The sequence below is a fragment of the Vulpes lagopus genome, chromosome 5 (genome assembly GCF_018345385.1).
Source record: "Vulpes lagopus strain Blue_001 chromosome 5, ASM1834538v1, whole genome shotgun sequence".
NCBI lineage: Eukaryota > Metazoa > Chordata > Mammalia > Carnivora > Canidae > Vulpes > Vulpes lagopus.
Window position 1 is genome coordinate 6,698,176 of NC_054828.1, and position 15,078 is coordinate 6,713,253.

General features: G+C 49.5%; 1 protein-coding gene across 2 annotated transcripts in view; it reads right to left on the reverse strand.

Moving 5' to 3' along the window:
- Positions 1-15,078, reverse strand: part of SERHL2 (serine hydrolase like 2) — a 37,465-nt gene that overhangs the window by 8,829 nt on the left and 13,558 nt on the right. The gene's annotated exons all lie outside the window — the stretch shown is intronic.

Below are 15,078 nucleotides of genomic sequence, written 5' to 3' on the forward strand. Positions count from 1 at the left end.
TGCATAATCTTTAAACCCCAGGAAGTGGGGATCCCCCAGTGGCTCAGCAGTTTAACACCTGCCTTCGGGTCAGGGCATGATCCTGGAGTCCTGGGATCCAGTCCTACATCGGGCACTGAGCTCCCTGCGTGGAGCCTGCTTCTCCCTCTGCCTGTGTCTGCCTCTTTCTGTGTCTCTCATGAATAAATAAATAAAATCTTAAAACAAAAAAAAATCCAGGAAGTGCCCAAGAGCTAAGAATCAGTGCTATCATGTGTAGAAGAAAAAAGAAGGTTGGCAGGTTGGGAGGGCCGCCGTCCACCTGCGGGCCGAGCCTTGGTTCGGGGCCACAGTCCTGATGGGGCTCAGCCCGGCCACACCCGGAGAGGACACATTCCCAGCAATTCCTGAAATAGCATTGCAGATCTGGGGGGCCCCTTGAGAAGTGAGCTGCAGGGGGGTCATTAGGAGACCCTCTCCACTTGGGGAACTGCGGGTTGGAGCCCCAGGTGTCAACTGGGTAAATCCCAAGAATGTGACACCAAAAACAAGCAGAGCTGCCGCCACCTTCCCATGAGCCTTGGCTCCATGTCGCCATCGCAGCAGGCTCCCGGGCCTCCCAGTTATAGCCCCAATCAAATACATGCGTAAGTCACAGCCATCTCACTGGGACCTCTCCCGCCCCATCTGGTGGGCTTCCCTCCTGATCACTAGCACTTTCTAAAGCCCTCCACCCACACTTGTCTCCTCCGCTAGAAAGCAGCTTCCCAGGGGACACGGGGCTCGGTGTCGCAATCACGGCTGGGTTCCCCAGGACCGAGAACAGAGGCTGCCACGCGGTAGGTGCTCGAAATATTGCTCGTGGGTGGGTAAGTAGATGTCTACCCCTGGGTGGTAGAGAGGGGGATACACGGGGTTCAAAGGAATGGGTGCTGTTCTATTGTTTACGCCGGGGGGGCCTGGGGGACAGGAGTACTTCTGTTATCACCAGTGTTATAACATTAGCTAAATGTACATATGATGGGCCAACAGAATTTTTAGCAAGGCTAGTGGGAAACCTCTGAAAAAGAGCCATAAAAGGAATTAAAACACACTGTGGGGGCAGCCTGGGTGGCTCAGCCCCTGAGCACCTGCCTTCAGCCCAGGGCATGATCCTGGAGACCCGAGATCGAGTCCCGCATAGGGCTCCCTGCGTGGAGCCTGCTTCTCCCTCTGCTTGTGTCTCTGGCCCCCTCTCTCTATCACTCTGTGTCTCTCATGAATAAATAAAATCTTTTAAAAAATTAATTAATTAAAAACAAATAAAACACACTGTGGGGCCTCAATAATCTAAGCCAGGTAGTGCTGGTCAGCAACAGACGGCCAGACCCATGGAGAGACAGAAGGTCCAAAGACAGACTGAGATACTGACCGGCAGTCAGGGTATGCCAGGCCCCCATGTCACCAAGGGCAAAGACACTTTCGTGACAAAATAGTGTCAGGCAACTGAGGAGCCATCTGGAAAAAGATAAAATTAGATCCAAACCTCAACCGGTACACAAGATAAATAACCAAAGTGGCAATTCTCAACCCCAAACAGTATCAGAATCAAACATGAGCCCTCAGCTATGACTCAAAACGCAGAGGCCAGAAGGCAGACATATATATGAATCACATGGAGAAAATTCTGCATTGCAAGGAAAAACAAAAACAAAACCTCTAAGCAAAGTCAAAAGACAAATGACACTCTGGGGAGATGTATTTGCAACTCAATCTCCCCAACATATGAAGTTCCCAGAAATTGAGGAAAGACCACCAGAACGATGCATAAGAGGGCAGCCATGTGCAGTTTCCAGAAAAATACATATAAGAGATATTCACCTTTACCGTAAAAAGAAAACTCAAATGAAAACCACACTGGGCTGTAACTTCTCACCTAGCACGTGTGCCAGCTGGAAGCACAGGCCTCTCATCCATCACAGGCCGGGCTGCGAAGGGACTGCCCCGGAGGGCACCTGGCAGTGCCTTGGACACCCAGCGCCTCTGCCCTCGGCAGGGGAGAAATCGCAGCTCAGCGTGGTTTCGATGTGTGCCCACGACCGAAGGTCACTAACGCTCCTGCAAACCAGCCTCACTCCTAACAGCAGAGACGGGAAAGGCCGAGTGTCTCTCTGCAGGGAACAGCTGAGGTCAGCTTCCCCAGCCTCCCCGGGAACATTCTGCGTCTGTAACGAAGATGCGGCCCAAGCTCCAGGATCGGTGCTAAGTGCCAGGAGCGAGGAGGCTGTGGACCTCCACAGTGTAAGAGAGAAATACGAGCATACAGTCCACGCGTTCATATTCACTGCAGAAAACACGGGGAGGGTGTGGACACACTTAAAAAGGGGGTGACCCTGGGGGTGAGCTGAGCAACAAAGGGGTACAGACCCAGGGAGACACGCACAGCTTTTTATAGGACCATGAGTTTTCAACTAGATCAGGTGGCACCTGTTGGAAAGAAGTGGTATTAAAACACAAAACCCAAATGGCAGCAAGGTCGGCGCCTCTGCCAGCCCCCTGTAAACGCGGTCAGCTCCGGGGGAACCAGGTATTTTTGGGGGGTCTAGGAGGTGTCCCCTGGGGAGGGGCGTTAGGGCTCCCTGCTGGAAAAGTCATGTTGGACTACGAAATGGATTTCAGAGAAACAGTCACAGGCACATTAAGGAGAGCTATTTTCTATAATTATGAGGTTTCTTCCTCTAATTAGAGATAACGGAACTTTTCAATGACAAATACAGATAATTAATTGTTGATGGAGGTTTTTTTAAAATAAATTTATTTTTTATTGGTGTTCAACTTGCCAACATACAGAATAACACCCAGTGCTCATCCCATCAAGTGCCCCCCTCAGTGCCCGTCACCCATTCACCCCCATCCCCCGCCCTCCTCCCCTTCCACCACCCCTAGTTCGTTTCCCAGAGTTAGGAGTCTTTATGTTCTGTCCCCCTTTCTGATATTTCCCAAACATTTCTTCTCCCTTCCCTTATATTCTCTTTCACTATTATTTATATTCCCCAAATGAATGAGAACATATGTTTGTCCTTCTCCGATTGACTTACTTCACTCAGCATAATACCCTCCAGTTCCTGTTGATGGAGGTTCTTAATCAGGCATTTGTGATTCTATTTTTTTAAAAGATTTTTAATTTATTTATTGAGAGAGAGAGAGAGAGAGACTGAGAGGCCGGGACACAGGCAGAGGGAGAAGCAGGCTCCATGCAGGGTGGAGGCAGCTGGGGAATAGAGGTAGTAACAACCCAGGGGTCCTGCCTTCCTCCCTTCCTTCCACTCTGTAGTTAGGATACCTATGGGGAATCCCAGGTCCTTTGAGATGACAGTCACTGAGAGGGTCAGTTATAGACCTGGCCTCTAGGATCAGTCCCCGGGCTGCAGGCAGTGCTAAACTGCTGCGCCACCGGGGCTGCCCGGCATTTGTGATTCTAAATACTTAGCAGGACCATGTAATTGGAAGATTTTCTGGTCGCCACACCAGTAGATCATCTTGGCCCAATGAAGCCAAGGCCAAGGCCGCTGGGTTCCTCCAGCTCCTACCCTGACCTCGCTGGGCACAGATGACCCCAGGCCCCCGGACTCACTGCCCTCCTTCATCCTCCAGACCGGGCTCCAGCTACTCGGGGGATGTGATAAAAACCTTAAAAGAGGGTCATCTTAGGGATACGGTGACCCCCAAGGTACCTGCGGGTCCCTATCGAGCTGTTCTGTTTTCTCCGGGTCCCTATCAAGCTGTTCCGTTCAACGAGCTTTGCGGGGGTCAGAAGTGTGTTTCTCAGGAGAGAGGCGCTCAGTGCTTTTCTCAATTAGACGCAGATCCCACACCAAGTGCCTGCAGCTGCTCGGAGGGGATCTGCACTGACGTGTCTTCATCCTGTCAACAACCTGCTCCACCTGAAAGGAGCTCAGAGGGATGAGGCCACGCTCAGCCCCCGCAGGAGGAGAGACCGGCCCTGGCTTGCCGGGAGCAGGGTCTGCAGCTGGGACCCCTCAGGCTGGCCCCGCCAGCGACTTGTGAGCGACACCGGGATTTTCTGAAACCCTGAAGTGTTGTGTGAAAATTAAAATTCCTAAGAAAATGCTTTTGAATGTAGGAAATACTATCAGAGTCCCAGATACCACCCCCCAATCTCCTGCCACAGCCAACAATCAGTGACTGTTGTGATATAATAAATATGTATTTTAGTCTGGCCAGAGCTCCTAAAGCCTGTGGGATATCCTAAGGAAGGAGGTGCTAGGAGCAGCAACTTTTGTTCTAATAGTTGGTCCCTGAGCCCAGGTCCTGACACAGAGCTCCTAAATCCCCTGGAGTCTCCTAGGTAACAGGAGTATCCCTTGTCCTAATGAGGGGGCTCTCAGCAGGCTACCGGGCAGCTTCAGGATGGGGCTGGTACCCAGGAAGACCAAACTGTAGTTGGAAGCCTGGAACTTTCAGCTTCGAATCCCCATCCTCTGGGAAAGGAACACCCACACATCCAGGGTCTGCTCTGCAGGAGGGCAGGGAAACACTCTCCCCCCTTACGCCAAGGGCCCCTGCTTTCATTCCCTTCTCAACTGCAGACCCCCTTCCAGATGGTTCCAGAACTGGACTCTGCTGGGTCTCCCTTGGGGGCCTGCCACCCTTCAGGGGCTCCCCACCACCATCGTGACCTTCGCCTTCACCACGTGCTGCTCCGCGCGCCCGCGAGGTCTCTCCCCTGTGCCTCTCAGGCTCCCACTCGGGAGGCCACCTTCCTGTCACCTTCCTTCCTGCCTCTGAGCCCCCAGGGTGGCCAGAATGACCTTCCCCTCCCCGCACTCCGCCTTTGACGGTGCGCTTGCCAAGGAGGGAAAATCGGGACAAAGTAGATAGTTACCTTCTAACATCTGTTTTCTAGAAACTAGCCCTCCCTCTTTATACCAAATGAGGGTATTTACCCCCCAGACTAAGAGCTCCCAGGAATAAGATGAAGATGTCCCTCGGACATAAGGATACAGCTGCCCAGCCACCAGCCAGTCCCCTCCCTGCACCCAGTGGGGGGAAAGCCAAACGCCAAACTCTATTGGCATCTTCCCAAAGGAATGTAGAGTTTTCAGGCGTCCCCAGCAGCACTCCCGTCCTACCAAGTCCTGGTGGGACCTTAAAAACCTTCAACCAATAGCAGTCAGAAAGCCAAGAGCCAGCCAAACAGCACCCACCCTGACACCCCTACCCTAGCGAGTATGGGGGCCCACTCGGGATACAAATCCAATCAGTTGGTAACCCGCCCCCCCCATCCTCCAGTTAAACCCCCTGCAAAAGCTTCCCTTTTGTTAAAAAAGATAACATCTATAAAGAGAATTTTCAGCTTGGAATGTCCGTGGCTCCCGCTCCTGGGCTCTCAGGGAAGCTCCGACTTTAACTTTTACCAGGTGGGATGGCTTCCCCAAACTTCAAAGCACGGGCTCTCATTTCTGATGTACTTCGTTAGCGAGTGACCTAAAGGGAAAAGTCTGTTTATTTTGCCACAGCTGTTCTTGGCGTCGCACGCGGGGTACGGGAGCCACCTGCCTGAGAACACCCGGGGTCATCTGGGCACCGGCTCGGCCCCCGGCTTCCCGCAGCTCCCAGGTACCTGGTGAGCTGCCCTGGTCCCTGGGCCTCCTCAATTCGGCTTGGCGGCCCTGACTGGTTGAGCTGCTAAAGGTGGCGAGTCATGCTGCCTAGGACGCAGCCACCTCGGCTGGGCTGGTGGCCTGGACGTGGTACTGTGCTAACTGAGGTTATTCAGACAAGGCTCGAGTGCGTTTTCTGGCTGGAAATCCGAGAGCCGGAATGGCTCAGCTCCACAGAGAAGGGACACTCGCCCCTTTCTGGCCAGACAGCCCTTTAGGGTGAGCGAGGACCCGTGGTGGCCCCGTAGGGACCGGCATCTCCTCGGGGACCCTGGTCGGCCAGGCGGGGATGCGCTCGGGGGGGGCCCCATGGGCTGGTGCTGGGAGCGTGTGCGGCGGCCTCCGACCTTGCTCGCCCAGCACCTGCACCACCTGAGACCTCACGCCTTAGCCCGCAGCCCAAGGCGATGGGGGGCCCAAGGCACCTGCAGGTGCTTCCTCAACGGGGGACTGAAGATAACCCGGGGCTCGGATGGGGGCCGTGTGCACAGGGAGGAAGCCGGTTAGGGCACTAAGCAGCTGAAAGCAGGAGGCCACTCGGTGTGGTTGTCGGGGGGGCCCCGGCTTCTGGGGTGCTCTGGGCTTCACAGGTTTGCTTGTTGTTGCAGCTTTTGGTTCTTGGCACAAAACTGGCCCTTTTTTTTTTTTTTAGGATTTTACTTATTTATTCACGAGAGACGGAGAGAGGTAGAGACACAGGCAGAGGGAGAAGCAGGTTCCCTGTGGGGACCCCATGCAGGACTCGATCCCAGGACCCCAGGATCATGCACTGGGCCGAAGGCAGACGCTCAACCGCTGAGCCCCCCCATGCGTCCCACGAGGCTGTCTTATAATTAGATTTGTTTTAATAAAAGGGAGATACCTGGAAGTTGGGTCTTTTTTTCTTTTTTTTTTTAAGATTTTATTTACTTATTCATGAGAGACACAGAGAGAGAGGCAGAGACACAGGCAGAGGGAGAGGCAGGCTCCAGGTAGGGAGCCCAACGTGGGACTCGATCCTGGGTCTACAGGGTCATGCCCTGGGCCGAAGGCGGCGTTAAACCACTGAGCCACCCAGGCTGCCCTGGAAATCTTTAATGGGTCTTTAGGTCTTTAATGTCCCCTGTACAAATATTAGTGAAACAAGGGCTAAATCCCATTGGCACCTCGTTCGTGTATATAGGTCAACGTGTGTTACACACGTGAGACATTTTCTCTACCTCCAAATGGTACGGCTGAAACGAATTTGTAAAGGAGCTCTGTTTAATCAGTTTAAAGGCAAATCCTTGGGGGGCCTGGGTGGCTCAGTGGAGTCATGATCCCCGGGTCCTGGGATGGAGCCCCATAAAGGGTTCTGCTCAGCAGGGAGCCTGCTTCTCCCTCTCCCTCTGCCCCTCCCCCACGTGTGTTCTCTCCTCGCTCTGCTCTCTCTCAAATCTTGGGGTGCCTGGGTGGCTCAGCGGTTGGCATCTGCCTTTGGCTCAGGGCATGATCCTGGAGTTCCCAGGATTGAGTCTTGCATTGGGATCTTCTTCGGGAACATGCTTCTCCCTCTGCCTTTCTGTGTCTCTCATGAATAAATACATGAGATCTTTAAAAAACAAACAAACAAACAAAAAACAAACTGGGCATTCTAAGACTCAAAAAGATAAAAACGAACTCAACTGTCTTTCAAGTTCACAGGATGGGAGACCACATTTCCTATATCCAGACTTTAATGTTACTCTATCCATAATAAAAAAGCCTCATAGGAAGGGACCCAACTGATGATGGTCCTTTCCTAACAGAATAATGAGAAGAGGAGGCAAACGGAAAGACACTAGAAATCCTATATCCAGCCCTCGTCTCCAAGCTCGGCACCGGCGCCCAACCCACCACCTGCTCCTCCCCTTCCTCCATAAGGCTGGAAAGCACCCAGAGAAAATGCCTGTTTTGCAAAATGAAAAGACAGGAGACAGAAAAAGTCAGTGCAAAACTTTAAATCTGCCCTTGGCCTTGCCAGCGGCACCTCTGCGGCCTCTGCCCCCCGGCACTGCCCGGGCTGCCTGCACAGCCCCTACATCACCCCAGTGCTTCTGCTCCTCCCACCCTCGCCATCACGGTGCAGAGAGCACCCCAGCTGTTGGGCAATCGCCTTATGAGGTTCCAACTGAGGCACCTCCCACATCCAAGGGCTCCCCGGACTTAAACCACCCACTTCAGATGTCCCCACAGGAGCCCCAGGGGAGGCTGACAGTGGGGGACAAACTTTTTAGTGGACTCGGGTGTAACATATACTAAAGTGAATTCAAGGTTGTTGGTTTAATTAACGTAAGCCCGTCTTTAGAGACATCGACCCTAACTATACAACTTTTTATTCTACTAACGTTTACCAGGGGTCAAATAAGCTCCTGTTATCTGTTGCAATTTCTCAGCAAAGATGACTTAATGGCTGATTTTGTCTGTCTCATCAAGTATTCACAGGTAATCACTCTTCCCAAAGTTGATTGATTTTTTTTTGTATTTTTGTATTTTTTTAGTGATTCATCAGTCTTATATAATATCCAGTGATCAATATATGTGTCCTCCTTAATGTCCATCCCCCAGTTACCCCAGCCCCCTATTTATTTGAGAGAGAGAGAGAGCTTGAGTGTCCCGAAGAGAGAAAAGGGGAGGGGCAGAGGGAGCCAGAGAGAAGCAGACTCCCCGCCAAGCTCGGAGCCAGATGACCCAGGGCTTGGCTCCATCTCACAACCCTAAGATGATCACCTGAGCCAAAATCAAGTCTGACCTTTAACCGACTGAGCCACCCAGTGCTCCTCTTCAGGGGAAATTATTAAGAACAAGCAAGTTTGGGACGCCTGGGTGGCTCAACGGTTGAGCCTCTGCCTTTGGCTCAGGTCATGATCCTGGGGTCCCAAGATTGAGTCCCGCATCCAGCTCCTTGCAGAGAGCCTGTTTCTCCCTCTGCCTGTGTCTCTGCCTCTCTATCTCTGTCTCTCATGAATAAATAAATAAAAATATTTAAAGAAAAAATAAATAGCTTCCAAAATTTTTGGTAGCATGAAACTTTGAAGTTGTGCAAAGTTAAATGATAAACTGGTCTGAATTCATTGCACATCTGTCTTTTCTGAATAAAATACTAAAACATGAATTACTAAACATAAGGTTTACCTACTTCTGACTTATCACAGAGAAACTAAGGCTACTTGGATCTGTTAGTGAACTGCTTTATGCTTCATTGAAAGTTGTATGATTAGGGACGCCTGGGTGGCTCAGTGTCTCTTTGGTTCAGGGCATGATCCCGGAGTCCCAGGATTGAGTCCCACATCGGACTTCCTGCATGGAGCCTGCTTCTCCTTCTGCCTCTCTGTCTCTGCCTCTCTCTGTCTCTCTCATGAAAAAATAAATAAAATCTTAAAAAAAAAAAGTTGTATGATTAGAAAGAAAAAAAAAAACACATGTTTCCAGAAATTAGGGAATCTATTCATCAATTTGTCAATCTAAAGAATTCTGGTGCGGGCAGCCTGGGTGGCTCAGCGGTTTAGTGCAGCCTTCAGCCAGGGTGTGATCCTAGAGACCCGGGATCGAGTCCCACGTCGGGCTCCCTGCCTGGAGCCTGCTTCTCCCTCTGCCTCTTTCTTTCTCTGTGTGTCTCTCATGAATAAATAAACAAAATCTTAAAAAAAAAAAAGAAGAATTCTGCTGCAATAATCCACAATTTGTTACTCATAGTTTTCACTGGGGACCAAGGTTTCAAAGATTTATTTATTTAATGATTTTATTTATTTATTCATGAGAGAGAGAAAGAGAGGGAGCGCACGAGCAGCGGGGAGGGGCAGAGGCAGAGGGAGAAGCAGCCTCTCAGTTGAGCAGGGAGCCCAATGTGGGGCTCGATCTCAGGCCCCCAGGACCATGACCCAAACTGAAGGCAGACGCTTAAACAACTGAGCCACCCCGGCCCCCCACTTCAAATGTTAATTTTTAAAATGTTGTGTGTCACAGAAATCACCAAATTTCCTTGTTACCTGCAGTGTAATGAACTCTCATCGGAATCTCTCCAAACCAGATCCACTTTGAGTCATTTGTCATCTACAGTCACAATTCTGATATCCTTCCAAAAACATGTTTCAGCTTTAAGGAGATTCACGCAAAGGATTCTTGACCAATATAGGTCTCTAATCCCCTTAAGATCGGAAAAGTAAATTGAGTAAGGATTTCCAAAACTAACAGGATAACTATGTTCAAACAACAGAAGCGAGTAACAAGGACTAGATGAATTAAGGAAGGGCATTACGGTTTTTATGACCCCTATTTGAAAATATTGCTTGTTCTCCAATATTTGCTCTTCCAGATTTAAGGAAAGCTTTTGTCTTAAAAGATCTACAACTGACAAAATGAGATAAAATATTCCTTTGCAAACAAATGGAAACATTTATCTTTTCTCCTCATCTGGACCTTCCAGAATTCAGAAACCTTGTGGCAATTTAAGTCTTTCTTTCATGGCAATTATAGTAATTTACGTTAAGTAAAAATCCGTTCTTCTTATATAAAATCTTTAAAAAAAAAAAAAAGAATAGGGCAGCCGGGGTGGCTCAGTGGTTTAGCTGCCTTCAGCCCAAGGCATGATCCTGAAGACCCGGGATAGAGTCCCACCTCAGGTTCCCTGCATGGGGCCTGCCTCTCTCTTTCTCTATCTCTCATGAATAAATAAATAAAATCTTAAAAAAAAAAAAAAATCCATTCTCCTTGTAAAAGGACACCCCTGCGGACACTGGCTCCAGTACCAAGGCTTTCCCAGGACTGTTGTATATGAGAGAGACATGCACAGACTCACAGGACCAGACGGCTTGAAGGCACTAAGAGTGACTTTAGGGAACCAACAGAGAGAGCCTCTGGGAAACGGCAGCCTGATAGGCCGCTAAAGGTCCCCCCCGAAGGCTGAAGCCAGACAAGCCAAGCTAAACTTCAGAGGCTCTGCCGAAACAGCTCCTGGATGGACAATCTCCGTGCCTGCTGCTCTGTGGGCCGTTCCAAAGGATCACCGGAGACTAGAAAAATCCATCAGATTGCCACTACCCGCTCCCACTCCCTTGAAGGATGCTTCACGCCTGATATTTAAAAATTTCTTGGGGGGAATCCCTGGGTGGCTTAGCAGTTTAGTGCCCGCCTTCGGCCCAGGGCGTGATCCTGGAGACCCGGGATCGAGTCCCACATCAGGCTCCCTGCATGGAGCCTGCTTCTTCCTCTACCTGTGTCTCTGCCTCTCTCTCTCTCTCTCTCAATCTGTGTCTCTCATGAATAAATAAAATCTTTTTAAAATAAATAAATAAATAATAAAAATTTCATGGGGCGCACTCGGGACTCAACACCAGGTATACAATTTGCCCTGACCATTAACCTGTGTTTTTCTTTTGTTTCCATAAAAATGTCTCTCTCCCCTTTTTTCTTAAGATTTCATTTATTGTTGTGCTCGCTTCGGCAGCACATATACTAAGATTTCATTTATTGGGGCACCTGGGTGGCTCAGTGGTTAAGCGTCTGCCTTTGGCTCAGGGTGTGACCCCGGGGTCCTGGGATCAAGTCCCGAATCGGGCTCCCTGTGGGGAGCCAGCTTCTCCCTCTGCCTATGTGTCTGCCTCTTTCTCCATGTCTTGCATGAATAAATAGATAAAATCTTAAAAAAAACAAAAAAACAAAAAAACCCCACAAACTTCTGCTTAGCCTGCACATAGGCCTGACACAGCTAAGATTTGCAAAGACTGTTCTTTACCTAAAACCGACCTCACCCAAAGAGATAAAGTAGCCAAAGTGGTCATCATTTCAATTCTTCAAGATTGAGGAATGATCATAACTCGGGGGGAGTGTGCTAAAACCATGCCCCAGAGGGTTAATGAGGTGAAAACTAGCAAAAAGTTTAAAATGTGTTTTTGGGACAGCTGTCTCCCTGCAATCAGTAACTGCATCTTTCCCGACCCCTCTAACTCACTGGTGGTCTCTCTGCAGAAGCCTGGACTCCAGGTCAACTGATAGGGTTCTGGCCTGGCAACAAAGCAAGGCCCTGCCTTCCTGTCTGGAGACAACCAGCCTAAGACCCCATCTTGGAGCATGCCCAGAGCCCCATCCCCTTGTCCCAAGATAACCTCCTGATGCCAGGGGCTGAAGGCTCCACCCCAAAGACACATGGGACATATGTTATACATATGTTCACTCAATGCACATGCTTCATCTCTCCTCGTAAATAATCACAAATTTCTCTACCCTTTTATCAAGATACTTGTAAAGGATTCTTTGGATTTTTTTCTTGTCTGAGTCTATTCCAACATCACACTGGTTCCTTGAAATTGTACTTACTGGAATTATTTCACTGTCCATGTGTCGTTATTATAAATTTTATATCAAATGGAAAACCAGACAGTCTAAGCCAAGCACATGTAGTATGTTTGCTCATCAACTGGACTTCATAGAGAACACATATCACTGTTAAGCTTCCCACACTTACGTTATAATAAGTTCCCCCAATGAGGAACTCTAGGTAAATACACACACACACACACACACACACACACACACATCTAGCAATGATGGACCCAGAGCTCACAAGCCAGTCACCCCGGGACTGGGGAACATAAAGTAAGGGTTGATCATCAAGGCTTTTGGAGGAAAGATTATTGAGCAAAAATGAGATATGATAAAGGAACTTTCCAACTTTTTAATGTTTATGGGGTCCACTCCTGGGCTCCTAGGGAAGCTACGGCTTTAATTTTCACCAAGGTCAGAATGACGTCACCAACGTTCAAGACATGGGTTCTATTCCTGCCCCATACACACCTTGTACATCTGCTTCATTAGCAAATAAACTAAAAAATATTTCAAGCTGAAATCTAAGTTCTGTTCCTATATTTCTGAAACCTGTAACCTTGTTCTCTTCTTTTAAAAATTTTTTAAAAGATTTTAATCATTTATTTGAGAGAGGGAGAGAGTGACCTGAGCTGAAGGCCGACGCTTCACCAGCTGAGCCACCCAGACACCCCTCTTCTTCTTTTTAAAAGAAATTCTAAAAAGTTTGTTCATTTTGCGTTGACAACCACATTCAAAATGGAGTCACATGTGAAGGGCCCCCGTCAGGCAAACCTAACTGCAGTGTCAGCCTGGCCAGGTACTTACTGGTCACCCACAGCAACTTTACGGACAGACCCCTTCTGTTCCCCTTAGGGGGCGACCTCGTCTGAAACAATGCATTCTTTGAAAATAATCTCCTTCCTCCACTTTCTCTCCCTGACTTTAAAAATCTTTTCTACAGGGACACCTGGGTGGCTCAGTAGTTGAATGTTGGACTTTGGCTCAGGGTGTGATCCTGGGGTCCCGGGATCAAGTTCCACGTCGGGCTCCAGCAGGAAGCCTGCTTCTCCCTCTGCCTGTCTCTGCCTCTCTTTCTCTCTGTGTGTCTCACGAATAAATAAATAAAAATCTTTTAAAAATAAAACCTTTTCTACAGCTCGATGGAGTTCCTTTCTATTTGCTTGATGGGATGCAGCCAATTCATGAATCATTGAACACAGCCAATTAGATCTTCACATTTACTCAGCTGAATTTTTGTTATTAACACTTTGCTCTTGGAATAAACACCAAGATCAGCCGTCAACCATTGCTTGGCATATTGGATGGATCCTACCCTGTCCACTCCCGGACTCCCCTATCCTCTGGCAGAGCCACTCTGCCCTTCTCTCAATGCTCCTGGCCTTCCGGCAGGTTCCAGGACTAGACATGCGCCCCTCTGCGTGGGCAGAGCCTCTGCACATGCTATCTCCTGGGTCTGGAACTCTCGCTACCTCATTCTTCTCACCTTGCTGGGCACTATTGCTCAGTCTTCATGACCTTGAGTCTCCAGGGCAGGGCTCCTACAGATGCAGCACTCCTCTCTGACCTGGGCCCCTCCTCCAGGTGGGGAAGCTTCCTTGTTACCTGTCCTCTGAGCCCAGGCTCCCTAGGAGCACAGGGCATGGCTGGATCTGCTTCTGCTTGTATCCCCAGCTGAGCATACTGCTAGCCTGGGGCAGGAGTCCAGGCACAGGACTGATTTGTTAATGCGCTGAATGTACTGCACGGAGGGATGCCAGCAGCTGTGGCAGGGACATATGAAATGGGGCAGAATGTTCTGGGCCCTCCCTCTATGGCCTTAGTTTCCTCATCTGCAAAGGGGCCCTGAACCCTGTTAGAGTCCTAACAGTAACCCTTGGGACAACAAAACAGTGTGGTTGACTCGGAGCAGCTGGGTCAGGGCCGCTGCCACCCAGGGGCCTGGGAGTGTCAACACATCCAGCCGGGTGGCCCGAACTCTGGGGCTTTCTGAGGCCCCCAGAGGAAGCCCAGTGCCCACTGCCCGATATTCAAAGGTTAGGAGAGGAAACTCAGAGACCCTTTCAGTCCACTCCCTCCCCTTTCCCCTGCTGGGGCCGGGCAGTGGGTATGTCCCCTGGCAGCAGAGTCCCTGTGCAGGGCCACCTATTACTGCCCACATGCTGCCAACTTTTCTCAATTTTTTTTTTTTAATTTGTTTATTTGAGAGGGAGTGCAAGAGTGTGCAAGCTCGAGAGGAGGGGGAGGGGCATGGGAGTGGAGAGAAAGACTCTCAAGCAGACTCTGGGCTGAGCATGGAGCCCCACAGCCCTGTGGGCTTGATCCCATGACTCTAAGATCATGACCTGAGCCAGAAACCAAGAGTCGGATGCTTCACCGACTGAGCCAGCCAGGCGCCACTCTCCTCACTTTTCGAAAGAAACTAGAAATCTTGCATGGAGCCTGCTTCTCTCTCTGCCTGTGTCTCTGCCTCTCTCTCTCTCTGTCTCTCATGAGTAAATAAATAAAATCTTAAAAAAAAAAAAAAAAACTAAAAAAAAAAGAAACTGGAAATCTCCATTTTTACACAAAAGCTTTCTATTTTAAATATGAGCACCCTATTCAAAATATCCCACGTGAAAGATCTGTTTGAACTGTACAAGTCAAAACAAATCATGCCTGCAACCCCAGGGCAGCCCAGCTTATGATGAGGGGTTGAACATCCCCCACAGTGGGCAGGACACGGGGGCCAGGGATTGACACGGGACTGTGTTTTGTCATTAGGGAACCCCAACCAGTGCTGGGCTCTCCTTCCCTCAGGCCAGTACCTCAAGCTTGTTTCCAGAAGAGTAAAGCCAGGATTATGAAGGGGACAAAATTAAGCCTGGCTTCTCTCTCCCCGCCCCGGCTTACTGCTTCCTGGTTTCTCCCACAAGCCAGATCGAGCTTGTGCCTCAGCAGGGGAGCAACATGTGTCACCCCAAAATGTATCTCTTTGGCATATGCATTATTTTAGGCTGATTATCTTTAAGAAACAGAAGACTCAAGAGGTTTTTCTTCTTGACTTTCCCTGTAACTGCCTCAAAGGATTCAGAGAGGACCTGTCCCAGGAAGGAGCGATCACCATAATGACATCATA